Source organism: Corvus brachyrhynchos, unplaced genomic scaffold, assembly GCF_000691975.1.
Source record: "Corvus brachyrhynchos isolate BGI_N302 unplaced genomic scaffold, ASM69197v1 scaffold21, whole genome shotgun sequence".
Lineage (NCBI taxonomy): Eukaryota > Metazoa > Chordata > Aves > Passeriformes > Corvidae > Corvus > Corvus brachyrhynchos.
This window is the reverse complement of record NW_008236924.1, coordinates 2672779-2686474: the sequence shown is the minus strand read 5'-3', so window position 1 is coordinate 2686474 and position 13696 is coordinate 2672779. Positions and strand designations below refer to the sequence as shown.

Below are 13696 nucleotides of genomic sequence, written 5' to 3'. Positions count from 1 at the left end.
TAAAAGCTCACCTAATAATTATTAAAGTCATTAAAAGAAGAAAGTATGTAATGAAATGTACTTTCATGATATCCCAGAGCAGCTCAGCAAAGGAAAGGTTTGGGCATCCTGACAGCTCCTGACATGCTGCTCATGAGAATGGCACAGCTGAGGGCAGAACTGCCATCCACCCACTCCCTGCACACTTGTGCTCCTGGTGCAAAATGCACATGGTCTTGCCCTCCTTAAACTTTTCCCTCTCCAGTTCCACGAGAACTACTTGAATCCTTGATCATTTCTCAAAGTGGTCTTGCAGAGAGAGAAGCTGGAAGAACACAAGTCACTGGTCAGGGGGATTGTGCCCGAGCGATGTGCTGGGCAACAGGGAGGGGGGAGCACCCCAGCCCTGCCCACTGGAACCCCCCTCCCCCCATCCCTTCCCAACTGCAGGAGTTCAAAATCAGCTTCAGCAAGTCTACGCTGTGGAATATAAAGCAGAGCAGGATCAGCTTCAGCAAAAGGTCTACAGCACCCAGCAAAGCACCAAGGGTACAGAATCCTACCAGCATATCTCACCTGCTCCAGTGACCTGTGACTTCCAGATCCAGAGCCCCAGCCAGCCCCAAGGGCTTCCAGCTCTCTTCCTTTCTCCCTGAAGGGCCCCCACAGCAGCACAGAATGCAAGCTCCAGCCAGTGCTGTTTTACATTCAATTTGTAAATTGACTACTCATGGCAGAGGAGAATCAGCTTTCTTTAGCAACCAAAGGTGAAGTGATGCTCCATTTGCAGGTGTGCAGCCTCCTTCTCTTAAAGCTGCCCATGCCACACGAGCCTGCTCCCCCCTTTGCCCTCCCTTCCCATGAAGCAGATTACACATTCCCACACCACAGCCTGCACTGCCTCAACACAGACAGCACCAGATTTCCTGCAACAGAAGGAAGGGGAGAAAATAAGGACCTCATGTTCTCAGTCTTCCGTCCTGGTTCTGTGCTCAGACTTTGTGCCTGACATAGTCTGGTTTTATATGCAGGTCACTCAGTCATTCTTCTCACATGTACATCAGGTGCTGCTGGAAAATGTGGCCATTATCCATCAAGTCCTTAAGCTTCAGTCAGCTTCCAGAGGAAGAGTAATAGATGCACTTGTGTTGTCACATCATTGTCCGAAATGTCAGGGTAAAAAGCCCTGAGCATTAACAACTCCCTAAGGAAATCAGTTCTTAAAAAAAAGTAGAAGGGAGAGAAAAAAAGAATGAGAGGGACAGAAGAAAAGTGCAGAGCTTCCCTTTTCATCAGTGATGACTTACACAGGAAAGTGCCCTGACCTGCTGTACGCCAGCCAAGCACCCACACTGTGGTCTGACTTCCACTGAAGCTTACATTTTGTCTGGATAAAGCAACATGTGCACATGTTGGTTTCAATTTCCAGGATCCAGGAACAGTCTTCTCTTTGGACATCACACATTAAAAGAGACATATCAGTTTGAAGGGGAAGAGTAATCTCGTCCCAGGGCACTTGCATTGAGGTTCGAGTAGCGTGGAGAGGTGATAGTATAAGGCAGCGCAAATCTTCATAGACAGTAAAGGGAAAGGGGGGAAAACAGAAAAGAGAAAGATGAAATCAAAGATGAGAAGAAGCAGCAGTCAAAGTTAGGAGGAAGAGGAGGTGAGGCACCCAAACTAATCAAGGTGACACGATGATATTTCCTGGTGTGGTCAAACTCTGTGATCTGCTTTTAAAGGATTTGCTAAAGTTAAGTGAGAACTAAACAAAGATTCAAAGCTTTTAAAGGCAGGTAAAATACAGACATGAACAAAGATGTTTCTTTGCTGAAATGTGAGGAAGAAAAGGGAAGTGACATGGGAGGGAAAGCATACCCTGTCCTGAACAGCCTGAAGCTGAATTTTTTGACCTCTATTCAGCAGTTTCTAAAAAAAACCCTGACCTGGGACTACAAACCCTGCAGAGGAGTTGCTGCCACACCTGGAAGGCTTATGAAACTTATGGTACATATTCTTGCATTTGCAGCTGCAAGTACACAATATCAACACCTTGAATGACAAAGGTAAGGTGCAGTAAATCCAAGAGTGCTTTGCACATTCCATTCTCCTTGAGCGCCCCTTTTACACAACCCCTCATCGCAGCACAGTCAATACATCCAAGAAAGATGCTCATAAAAAAATAGGGAACTAAGCCAAAGTTAGACAAGACTGCAGGAATCTAACTCAGAGATAACAGCACCAGTTCAGTCACCTGCACGAGATGCATCCCTTCCCTCTCCAGACTCCAACAGGAGAGGCATGGCCACACTCTCACCATCACATCCTACCTCCAGTTCCTTAACTGGGCTTGTGGATTACTAATAAGTAATTGATACACAGGAAATGAATGTGAAGCCACCACTGTGTCTGCTTCTGCATACAAATACTGGCAGCTGAATGCGCAGCAGCAGCAAACGCTGCAGCCCTGCCATTCCTATGGCATTTCCAGTAGGAACGTGCTTAAAATATCTCAGCAGAAAGTGTTTCACTTTGTACAAATGATGCTGGCATGATTGCTCAATTCCTTTTCAGTGAGGAAACTGCAGAGGGCTGAGGGGGTCAGATAAAACCTAAAGATACCGTGTTATGCAGACACTACTCTGGATAAACATCAGGAGAAGAGAGAGAGTTTAAGGGGCAACACAATAAGAAATCAAGATAAAGATTTATTTTGTGGCGCACAAAGCCGAGTACACAGCTCTCCACGCATTCAGTCTTCAGGAACAATCTTCCTATTTTTTTTTTCCCTGGGAGCCAAAAAAAGTCCCCAAATTAATCTCTGTGCACAGCCTAAATTCGTACTTAGTGCCAACTTTGCGTCTGTATCGAATTCCTCCACAGCGTAAGATGCAGCGCTGTAAATAGGCTCATTTTCGCTATTTTATCAAATTGCGTTAACTTTCTCTCTGCAGCATCCTCCGGGGCTGGCAACACAGAGACGTGCAGGAAATGTAAATCACTCCCCTTTTGATATGATAACCGTGGCAGTGAATTGCATCCCAGAAATCAGCTCAGGATTATAGCCGAGAACTCGCTGAAAGCATTTGGCTGTGGCCTGGAGCCAGGAGGGGAAACTTCAGCTGGCAGGTCAGTGTGACACGGCCTCAGGGCTTGGGAAAGGGGAGCAATATCCAACACCCAGCTACGTGGGGGCTGCACAAACCCCAAAGCCAGCAGCCTCAGGGTCAATCTAGAATTAAAAGATGCAAACAGGTGCTAAAAACAAGCGCGCATTTATGTATGCAAATACATGGGGGAGCTGGATTAAATATGAATAAGCACCTAGGAAAGCAACAGCCAGAGGCTGTAAGATAAAATCTACCTACCAGAAAAATACAGATGTGTGTATATATATATATACAAACAACCACACACCAAAAAACCTGCATTTCCTGTGCTGACCTATTTGTGGTTACAGAACATTATGACAATAATTATAATCATGTGTCTTTCATTTAAATAATGTTTTCAGTTTCAAAGATTCAGAGGATGTTGCAATGCAAATAAAGATAATCAGGACGTGAAAATAATTGTTTTCCTAGTGCCTTATTTTTTATGTGCAAATGCCACTGCTAACAGCTTCCAGCATTAACCCTGGGCCAGAGCCTCATGGAATTTGGTAGTGCACAAACACTAAAAGAAAAAGCTGCTTGAACCCTAAGGAATTTGCAGCTCTAACAGCAAAGAGGCAGCAGATGGATATAGATAGAAATAATCAAGAGGTAGTAGTTAACAAGGCAGGAGTTAGTCTCAGCAAACCAAATCCCTGATTGCTGTGAGCCTTGTACAGGCACCACAACAAAGAGGAGTTTTGATCAGTGCCCTGCAACACACGAAGCTCTGCACATCCTTCATCTCCACCGCTGTGCTCCATCTGTTGCCTCCACACTTGCTGGCAATCCATGTCTCCTTCTCCCACTATATTTAGATTTTTCAGACAAGAACTCCCTGGGCCAAGCACTGTCATGTACGACCTCGTTCCTCAGCACTGAACATAGCAGGGCACAAACTAGGGCCACAGAAACAGATAAGACAATTTAGGAACAAAATTAATAATGATTTTTATTAATAAGTAGTCCAACAGAGTATGAGCATGCACGTACACGAGCCTAAAGTCAAAATTAACACACACAAGTTCCATATAAAACAATGGAGGCATCTGAGCAGCAGTGCCTTCTGATGGCTCTTACTGAGTCCTCACACCTCTTGCTCTCAGCATGAACCATGCAGAGGAGAGGAAGAGCAGCTGGCACAAAACAATCTTGTGAAACTGAGACACGCCATCAGTAAATGCATGGACTGTGCCCAGTCTCAGCTGGGATCTCCAGAGACACCACACTGCATTCCACAATAATCTGAACTAGCCCAACAGACAGAGAGCTGGGTGGTTATGACAAACAAGTGCCACAAAAATATTTAAGATGTTCTAAAGCAGTTCTTTGTAACAGAGATAATGTCTGCAGGATACAACATTCCTGCCAGGAGGTTTTATTTCAGCACGTTTGACTCAATCACCTGCTTATTACAACACCTTTCAGACTAACTTTAAGGCAATGAAGTATTTCATTTGTATAACCAAACCTGTCTTTCATGACACATGACCATTCCACATGGCTTTCAGGTTCCCAAATTAAATGCTTAAAAGTCATGAGGTGGGGAAATAAAAGCCTGCTCTACAGCACCAATCCATCCCTTCCATGTGCCCAGCCAGACCTGCATTGCAGGGAGTGCTGCTCTTCCAGCCTTCACTTCCACACTGACCTCCAAGGGTTAAACAACAGACATATATATTTTTTATTACTTTGTGTGTTTGTTTGTTTATTGCACATTCTGTTTTCCTCCTTGGGCACCTCCTGAAGATCAAAAGCAACAAAAAGAAAATCCTGTTTGGAGTCGGAGTTCACGGAGCCTTCCCTCTGCACAGTTAGGTGTGTTCCACATCTATTAATTACAATATGTTTTCAGTAAGATACAGTGAAGTGCAGGGTAGGAAGGCAGCTCCTACATAAAGACATGCTCAACAAAGTGTCAGTTTCTACTTCCATGCTTTAATGTCCAATGTGACACATTTTCCCATGCAATTCAAACCTCAAAAGTGGAAAAGAAATGGCATGTAAACAGATCTTGCTTGCACTTTAAATCACTGGTAGCAAATCCTAATGTCTTTAAGTCTGGTCATTTAAAATCAGGCCTATTTAACTTGCAAAGGTAGGTCAGGTTTTATTGATCACCCCTAATGGACTCTTAAAAAAATGAGAGCAGTGAGATACACAGCTTGGTTGATAAAGGCTCACTGGAAAAATATCTGGTAATATTTACAGCCTTCAAGCTGTGCCATTGTAAATGTGACTTCTATGTGCAGCAGAATGCAGATTACAGGCTTGCCAGTTCACACTGGAAAGGGAAAAGAAAAGCCCCACCACAGAGGAGGTGGATTACTCTTTGCATTGACTGAAAGCACAACTGTAAACTTGCAGAATACAGGCACAGCAGCCCAAGCCCATTTAGCTCTCCATTATCATTCCTCAGTCTTTTTTCAGTGCAGGATTTTGTGCCTGCATTTCCTACTCTTGAGTCCGTGCTATGCCCTGAGTTTGGAACTACAAACAATTGATGACATTTTTCCAGCTGCTATAGAAATAAGGTGGGTTGTTGTTACTTATATTATGGCATCACCTTGAGGTGCTCATAATTAAGAGTTCCTTCCTCTGCACTTCTCAGAGGAAGACCAAAGAATCAAGTTTTTAATAAAGAAGTGCCGCATTTTCCACCCACAGGGACAAGCTCAGACCAAGCACGTTGCAAAGTCTAGATAGTTCTACTCGATACAGCTTTTTGCTTCCCTACTGTGGCTATTTGTAAAGGATTTCACTTATGAAACACCACTCAGGAAAATGAGAAGTATTTTTCCATGCAAAACTAAACATGATTTTCACTTTTTTATTTTGCATGCCATGCTAAAATAAAACCACAATGGGTTTCCAACTGAAAACTGATATACCACTCTCACTGCAACTATTAAATACGCATTTTTGTGGCCTGAAAGAGATTCTAAATGTATTTACAGACACATAAAAAACCCACTGCAGTTAATATACAAGAACAGACAGAGGATTTCCAGGTATTCTGCTGCAGACTTCTTGTGCAACTCAGACAAGTTCCTTATCAACCTTTTACACCAGGCTTCCTCCTCCACCTAATGAACAGGTGAGCTGCAGAAATGGACCACCGTCTAGGATATGCTCTGGAGCTGTGCTGTCAAATAGAAGACCTAAATAGGCTAAATCCCCACCAACGACTTGAGGCAATTATCAAATGTTTATTAGCCTCCAAAGTGAAGGCTAATAAACCTGCTTATTTTAGCAGATAAAGTCAAATTACCTTGACTGAAGTTGGTAAGCGTTCGAAGATTAACAGCTCTGGCCCCACATGCTTTTAGTTACTGGTGATGAAATGTCAGCTCAAAAAACTGAAAGATACTTCCTAGTTATTTAGGCAATGTGAAAATTGGGCAGTTATTTTCCAGGAAACATGGCCTGCCTGACAGGTTTTAAATGAAGAAAAGTGATATTATTACAATTATCATTAGAAGAAGATGTCCCTCATCAAAATGTGTCTGGATTTTAATTGACAAGGTCCAGGTTAATGCTGTGAAAATGCCAATGAAAGCAAAGCCTGTGGCTCAAACTAATTGTCAGCACTGAGCAACCTCCACCTCTAACCCACCACAAATTTATCACTCTGTGCGGATTGTACTCATGGCAAGAAACATTTGAATTAATCATTAATAACTAGAAATTCCTCCCAGACAGAAAGCAAGCAGAGTGGAGGGCTGCCCACCCCCTTGCTCCCGTGTTCCTGAGCCAAAGAGAGGTGCCAACAAGCCTTCCTATGGAGAAACACTTTTTGTTACTGTTTTGCCCCCTTTTAAGAGCATTCCAAGGGGAAACTTCCAGTGATCCTCTGGGTATTGGTGTCACCCCCGAGGGCAGCACAACAGTGCAGAGAAGGACTTAAAACCTCCCTACTTCCGTCATAAACTCAAGGACACTTTGGGAGGTGTTGCCCTGCAGTGCCAGTCAAGCACCACCTCTCCCACCCAATTTAACACATAAAACACAAAGGGGTTTGTAGAAAATGTCCTGAATTCTCTTTATTTTCTTTATGTTTCTTCTATCCCAGCATGCTGGTGCAGACCCACCAGGGTACGACTGGGCAGAAGGAGAGAAGCTGAGAACCTCCAGCACCTGACAGAGGCATGAGGTCTGCCAGGGCAGTGGCACAGTCCTAACCCCCATGGTGCCTTTTCATTCAGAATGCTTTGAATTTCAGCTTCTCCATCCACGTGGGTGATGGCATCACAACACAGCTTGAGTGCACACCAATTTGATGGTTCCCCAAGCCCAAGTCTTTATACAACATCTAAGATAAAACTGCAGTGCTCCTTCTCACACAGCATTGAGACTGGAAAGCACAACAGCACTGGGAAGAAAGGAAGAGGGGAATCTCCACAAAGATCAGGAACCACTTCCTGAGGTGGACAAAAAGGGATCTGGCCACTAATGTCAAAAGCAGTAAGCTTGTCTGGGGAGACATAAAGGGAGCTAGTAGAGAGAGAGAAAAGAAAAAAAAAGTAAAAAAAAGTCTCCCTGTTTTTTCCTGGAGAGTCAGGAGCAAAAAACAGATGGTATTTGGTGCTGTGAAGGAGTAAGACACAACTTTGTTTAGAGGAGGCCAGTGCAGCAGGGTCTCTGCTGGCCCCTTCCCAGTAATTGGGAAGCAAAGACTGAGGGGATGTCAACCCATCAAGAGAAATGCTGCTCACTTCACTGTCCCTTTTCACCTAGAGGTGAAAGGCTCCTTCCATTTACCTCCAGCAACTCTGCCTTTTTGGTTTTGCCATTATCTATATATTCACCACAGGAACTACAAGCTGGAAAGTTCCCATTAAGCAATGCCAACAAGAACTCTCCATTCACAGCTAACGCTTGGCTGCACACATTCCCTCTTATTTCCAAACATTTTCAGTATGTTTTAGCTTCCCTTCATTAGATATTCATAATTATTTGCAGCACATCTAAACCTGTGCAACGGGTTTGTGCTTCCAAATACGGTCCCCTGGCTGCAAAAAATCAGCATGACAGCACTAGAAAGAAAGTAGAATTTGTGTCAATCAGGAGGTAGAGCTCAGGAAGAGAAAAACAGAAGCCACATCATCATGACTTGAGTCAGTGACTTCCACCAGGCAGCAATTTACAAAATCCTAGGTGTTTCTTAGAGATCACCCCTCAGTTAACCATTAAATCAGTCAGCAACTGTAACAATGAATTTGATAATAAAAATGTACAAAGTGGAGACTTCTGGTACCTTAACTGAAAATTTGAGCAGCCAAAAGGGTTCTTCTGTTCTGAAGAGACACTGTTATAGATGAAAGTCTCTCCATAACACCTCACACCTGTTACTTGTTGTGGCTTTGCAAGGCTGTTTTCACAGCCTCAACTACCCACTGGACTAAACATCGAGGAAAGTTACACCAAATGCTCATTTCTTTAGCTCAGCCCCAAACAGCCACTTAGAAATTTGTCAGGGCTTTCCAAAACCCTACCTCTTTCAGACTCTTTCATGTATCCTAAAGGGGTCCCTAAGGAATGGCATCCTTGGCACTTAGATTGGGCAGTGCTCAGCTCAAGGTAGTAGGACCCAGTGTTCCTTTATGAGACCAGAACAGCTCCTGAACTACAGAGGGTGCTGGGGATTCCAGCAATTGCCTCTGTGATCTTTCCACAGAGGTTGTCCAGGGACAGAACTGCTCCTACAGGTAATTACATTCCCAGGGCTGCCTGGTGCCTGTCAAACTCTCCCCCCTCCATGTAAGAGGCCAGTTTTTCAGGATCATTATGAAGTAAATATGTCATCCTGAAGGATGAAAATATAATAAGCTGCAGCTCATCTGAACCTGAACAGTGTAGTCACCACTACACTGAAACACAAAAATTTTGCTCTCTGACTGCACAGGGGACATGGGTGACTTCCCCACCACACACACACATCTTTATCGACTTGGATGCACAATTAAGCTAAACATTCATCCAACAAAAGGTAAAAAGTTACTCCTTGGGCAGTGTCACAGCTGAAAGCAGAGCAGTAAAGGCTCCAGAGCATCCTGACTGATCAGTCCCATATGAGACATTCTCCACTAAGCTTTGTTCTGGCAGCATTCCCACTATTTGAGGAAGGAAATGCGCAGCTGGATGTAAAGCTTGGAATGCAGAACTGTCTTAACTACATGGCAGGAGGATGGCAGTTCATAATTAATTTTCCACATCAACTGTTGGCTGCCCTCCTCTTCCTCTCTGCTAGGCTGCAAACTGTCAGTGGATACTTATCCAAAAGCAGGCCTGCCACAGAGCAAAAGGCATGATTATTATTAGCTAGTATTTTACAGTGCATGCTAGCCAAAAATCAGAGGTAAGTGAGCCTGGGCAGAGTGAAAGCAGTACCAGTGCAAAGGCAGCCCTGCCAGAAGCTGCTTGTCCTCTGAGGGATGCAAAACCAAAGGGGATAGAAAAAGCAGGATGAAGAGAGCAAGACAGATAGGAGAGGGTTACAAAGAGACAGAGAAAATATGTTCTCAGACAAAGGTTTTGAGCCTGCTAATTTCAAAACATCTGCAGCCCAAAGAAACATAGGCCCTTTCCCACCCTGGCTGGACTCTGCCTAAGACACGGCCTATGGGCTGCCAAGCAGCAGCTCTGCAGAGGACAAGGGGCTCCAAACTGCTTTGTCTTTTGACAGAAAGAACATGTGCTCCACGCAGAGCCAGCATTTCCCACTCAGTCTCCAAATCTCTGTGTGACTGAAGTGCAAAGTTATTACAAGGAGGTTGCTGGTCCTCGCAGGGGAAAGGTCTCCAGAAGAAAACAAACCCCAACTTCATCACTCTCTGAAGCACCACTACGAACATCAGAGGGCAGAAGGCAGAGCCTCAGGCTGCCAGCCCAGGAGCAAGGCCATTTGTATGACTTCAGACAAACCCACAGATTTCTCAGTACTTCAGGAGCACAGGTAAAGGACTATTATATTACTGCTCTGTGATTGGTATCTTCAGAATCTCATGTTAGTTTTGGAGTTTCTTATTTTCTTTCAGAAATTCAACTCAGTTCTGCTGCTGCTATCAGCTTTTTAATTAATTTTACAACAAGATATTTGTTATCAGAAATTGTGCTTTGATATGTGTCAGGTTGATGGATTCAATAAAAGCCCTGTCAGGAGAAGCTGAGTGAATGGGGCTGCAGAAGTGGTATCATCAAGGGAACTGATACCTTAACAGCCAGTCTGCTGATCTTGCAACAAAAACATGCAAATATAATAGCTGTTTTATTTCCTCACCCTGGCAAAACAGTCCAGAGAAACACTAGAAAACATTTGCATAAATGTTACTCATGCAAACAAGCTCAGCCTGCTCACTGATAAAAAAAACATATGTAAAACATGATCCTGCATGCTGTCCTCTTGTCCTGTTTGGTGTGCAAAATTCAGTCCAGGGGAAAAAAGGTTTTAATCAAAATAAAGCTTTAATTTAATTTTGGGAATTTAAGCAGAAGTCCCGTGATGCTCCAACCAAAGTTTTTCTTCAATAATGTTGGAGGACAATTTTACTGACAAATTTTCAGACACCACCTGCACCCCTCAGCAAAGACACTGAAAAGTTGCACTAGGGTCTTACTGTGACAGCCAAGCCCACAGGCATATAAAAATCAGAGCGTTTTTTTTTTATTTAATAAATGAAATCATATAAGAAACAAAAAAAAATCTGAAGAAATAAATAGTAAGTTTTTGTCAGACCACATAGTATAATGAATGAGAGAAGGAGACCTGCCCACTGCTCTGCTGTAGGTCAAGCAGGGCTTGAAGTCTCTGCTTCACCTGATCAGAGCATCACAGCTGCAACACCACCCCAGCACTGGCCTGTAGCATAAAGAGACTTCTTTTAACTGGAACTGATTTACAGAACATCTGGAAAAGGTAAAAAATGTGATGTTGAGATTCAACTTTTAGAAAAGAGAAATAATATTACTAGTCTAAACAAAGCAAAGGGGAAATTTCCACAGCAATTAATCTGAAAAAGGTGAATTACACTGAGGATTTATGTTCATGTAATGAAGACAATTAATTGCTGTGAGAGCCATAAAACACATTAGATGAACAGGTTTTTTTCCAGTTCTATTTGCAAGATAAAATTTATTAACTACATTTAATGGCTACTTTAAAATTTCTCTTACATATTTATTAAATGTGCCTTTTCAGCCGAACAGAGCATTTTGCTAACCGGATTCTACTAATCTAAAAATGAGCAATTTCAGAAAAAAAATATTACTCTGCATGTCATCTGCAGATCCATTTAAACTAATTCCTCATCCAATAAGATTACCATCAGCACAACTTCATAAATGTTGCTAAAAGGCAATCTGCTCGTCTCACGTGAGCAAACACTGCTGCAAAGATGAATGAATTCAGCTCACATCATTTGAACAGATGTTTCAGTTTTCAGTAGAGATAGGGAGGGAATGTTGAGTCCTGATGTCATTCAGCGTTACTGCAATCACTTAATTAAAACCCTCTCTACCTGGGAGAGCAGGACACATGGAAGAAACTGGACTAGGTGGGAGCAGCGACCTCAGGAGGATCCACATCCAAATCTTGTGCTCAGCCAGGGCTATCCTGTTTGCCTCCAGCTGTGGGCACTGCATGCAGCCTGTGCACTTAGACTGCCTGAAAATCAGGGACAGATGTTTGCCACTTAAAAGTGACCTAGAAGTGACTCTGTTTCTTATTCACCATTTACAAAATGGGGACAAGTAGCACTTCTGTCTTACAAGGGTGTTGTGGGAACAGATGAAGCTGATGGCAGTCAAGCATTCTGAAAATCACAAGTCCATGAGAGGAAGACAATCGATAAAGAAAGGCCTCAGCTACTTAAGTGAGCAAAACCAGTTTGGCCAAATCTTTACATTTTAGCACAACCTTCTCAACCTGCAACGCTCTTCTTAAAGATGAAGTTTCCATAAGCATGAGATTTAAATAAGAACCAAGTTTTAGATCTGATGGCCACAAAGTAAAATACAAAAGTATAACCAAAGTCCACCCTAGAGTTTAATTCTTAAATAATGGTTTCACACCAATCAATTGTATAGATCTTAGAGTGAGAGTTGGACTGACTCAGGAATGACAGGGGAGCTCATTTACCACTCCCCTGTCCAAGGCAGGAGCAGCACCACGGTCACACCAACAACCAACATCTCTGGAGCAGATCCTCACACATCCTGGGGCCCCCTGAGTACCCAGCAAAACTCATACCCTCATTGCAAGGAAGATTTACATGTTTTAACTCAGAAATCTCAAACCCAAACAAGGAATAAACAAAACTGCTGTGATTTTAACAGTGCCAAATTTTTCTCTGCGAGAGTCAAGAAGCTCTCTTGATTATGAAATACCTCTCCTACAACCTTCCCTTTTAAGTGCTATAATCACAAGAGCAGTAGCTTGGAAATAAACAGAAGTGAAGAGGATAATAAAGGCAGGAGCAATGTTTAACAAGCTCTTCTTCCAGAAACCAGGCGCCAGCGGAGCAGGCAGACAAGCAGAGCTGTGCTGAGCTGTAATGACGGGAATCTCGCCCTGGCAACCGTGTTGTTTTCTTGAAATTCCTGTACAAATTAACAGCACATGCTGTGGTTGGAACAGACCTTTCTTGACCCTCGACATTTAAAAGTTAAGCACCCAATTTAAGCTATTCCAACCAACTTTTCCCTGCAACTGCCAGACACTTGCAGAGCTCTGCTGGAGTTTTGAGCCTACAATTTCCAGAGGTAACATGACAAGTGCAACCAGATCAAAAGCAGGAGAACTAATGCACACTCACCTGGATACATCACAGTTTATTTAGAGGCTTTTAAGAAAGTCTTGAGTTCTTTTCCCTGCTCCTCCACTAACACCAAGTGCAGATGTTATATTGCTGCTGTACTTTTCTCAACAAGATTATAGTGCTGGTTCAGTCATATAAAGGAAGTCAATACCCATGTGTTAAATGACAAAGGATAATATTATCTCACACCATTCTACTGAGATCTGGGAACCATTGCTTTAAATGTGTTGGCTTGTTGTTTTTTTTTTTTTTTAATCAGAAAACTTTCCCTCCACAGAAATAACTTGACCTAGGTAAAAGAAGCCATAGAATCAGAGACTGTATTACCCTAAAATCTCATATAGCACAATCTTCATCAACAATACATCCTGGCCTTCAGCTTTTTGGTAGAAAATTGTTTCATATTGCCTTGCTACAGTTCCAGCACAGATGTTTGTGTGGGTATGAGAATCTCCACACAGGCAAAAATTTTAAGTGCTACACAACAAAGGTGGAATTGATTATGCAGAAAATTGGTAGTGGTATTTCCATCCTTTGCAAATACTGAGAATATACAAAACACAAAGGAAAGCACAGGGCTGAATTACAAATGGGCTACTTAATTTCCCCTTTTTTTCCCATCTCTGACCCTCAGAACTGCAGTCATTAGTCCCACACAACAAGTGGGATTTTCAAAACATGGATTCTTATCATCAAGTATCCATCACCAGGAGCAACACACAACCATCAGCGAGTATTTTGTTCAATAAA

At 42.9% G+C, this 13696-nt stretch overlaps 1 protein-coding gene across 2 annotated transcripts in view; it reads right to left on the bottom strand.

Moving 5' to 3' along the window:
• Window positions 1-13696, bottom strand: part of SGCD (sarcoglycan delta) — a 259400-nt gene that overhangs the window by 183345 nt on the left and 62359 nt on the right. The window lies entirely within an intron of this gene.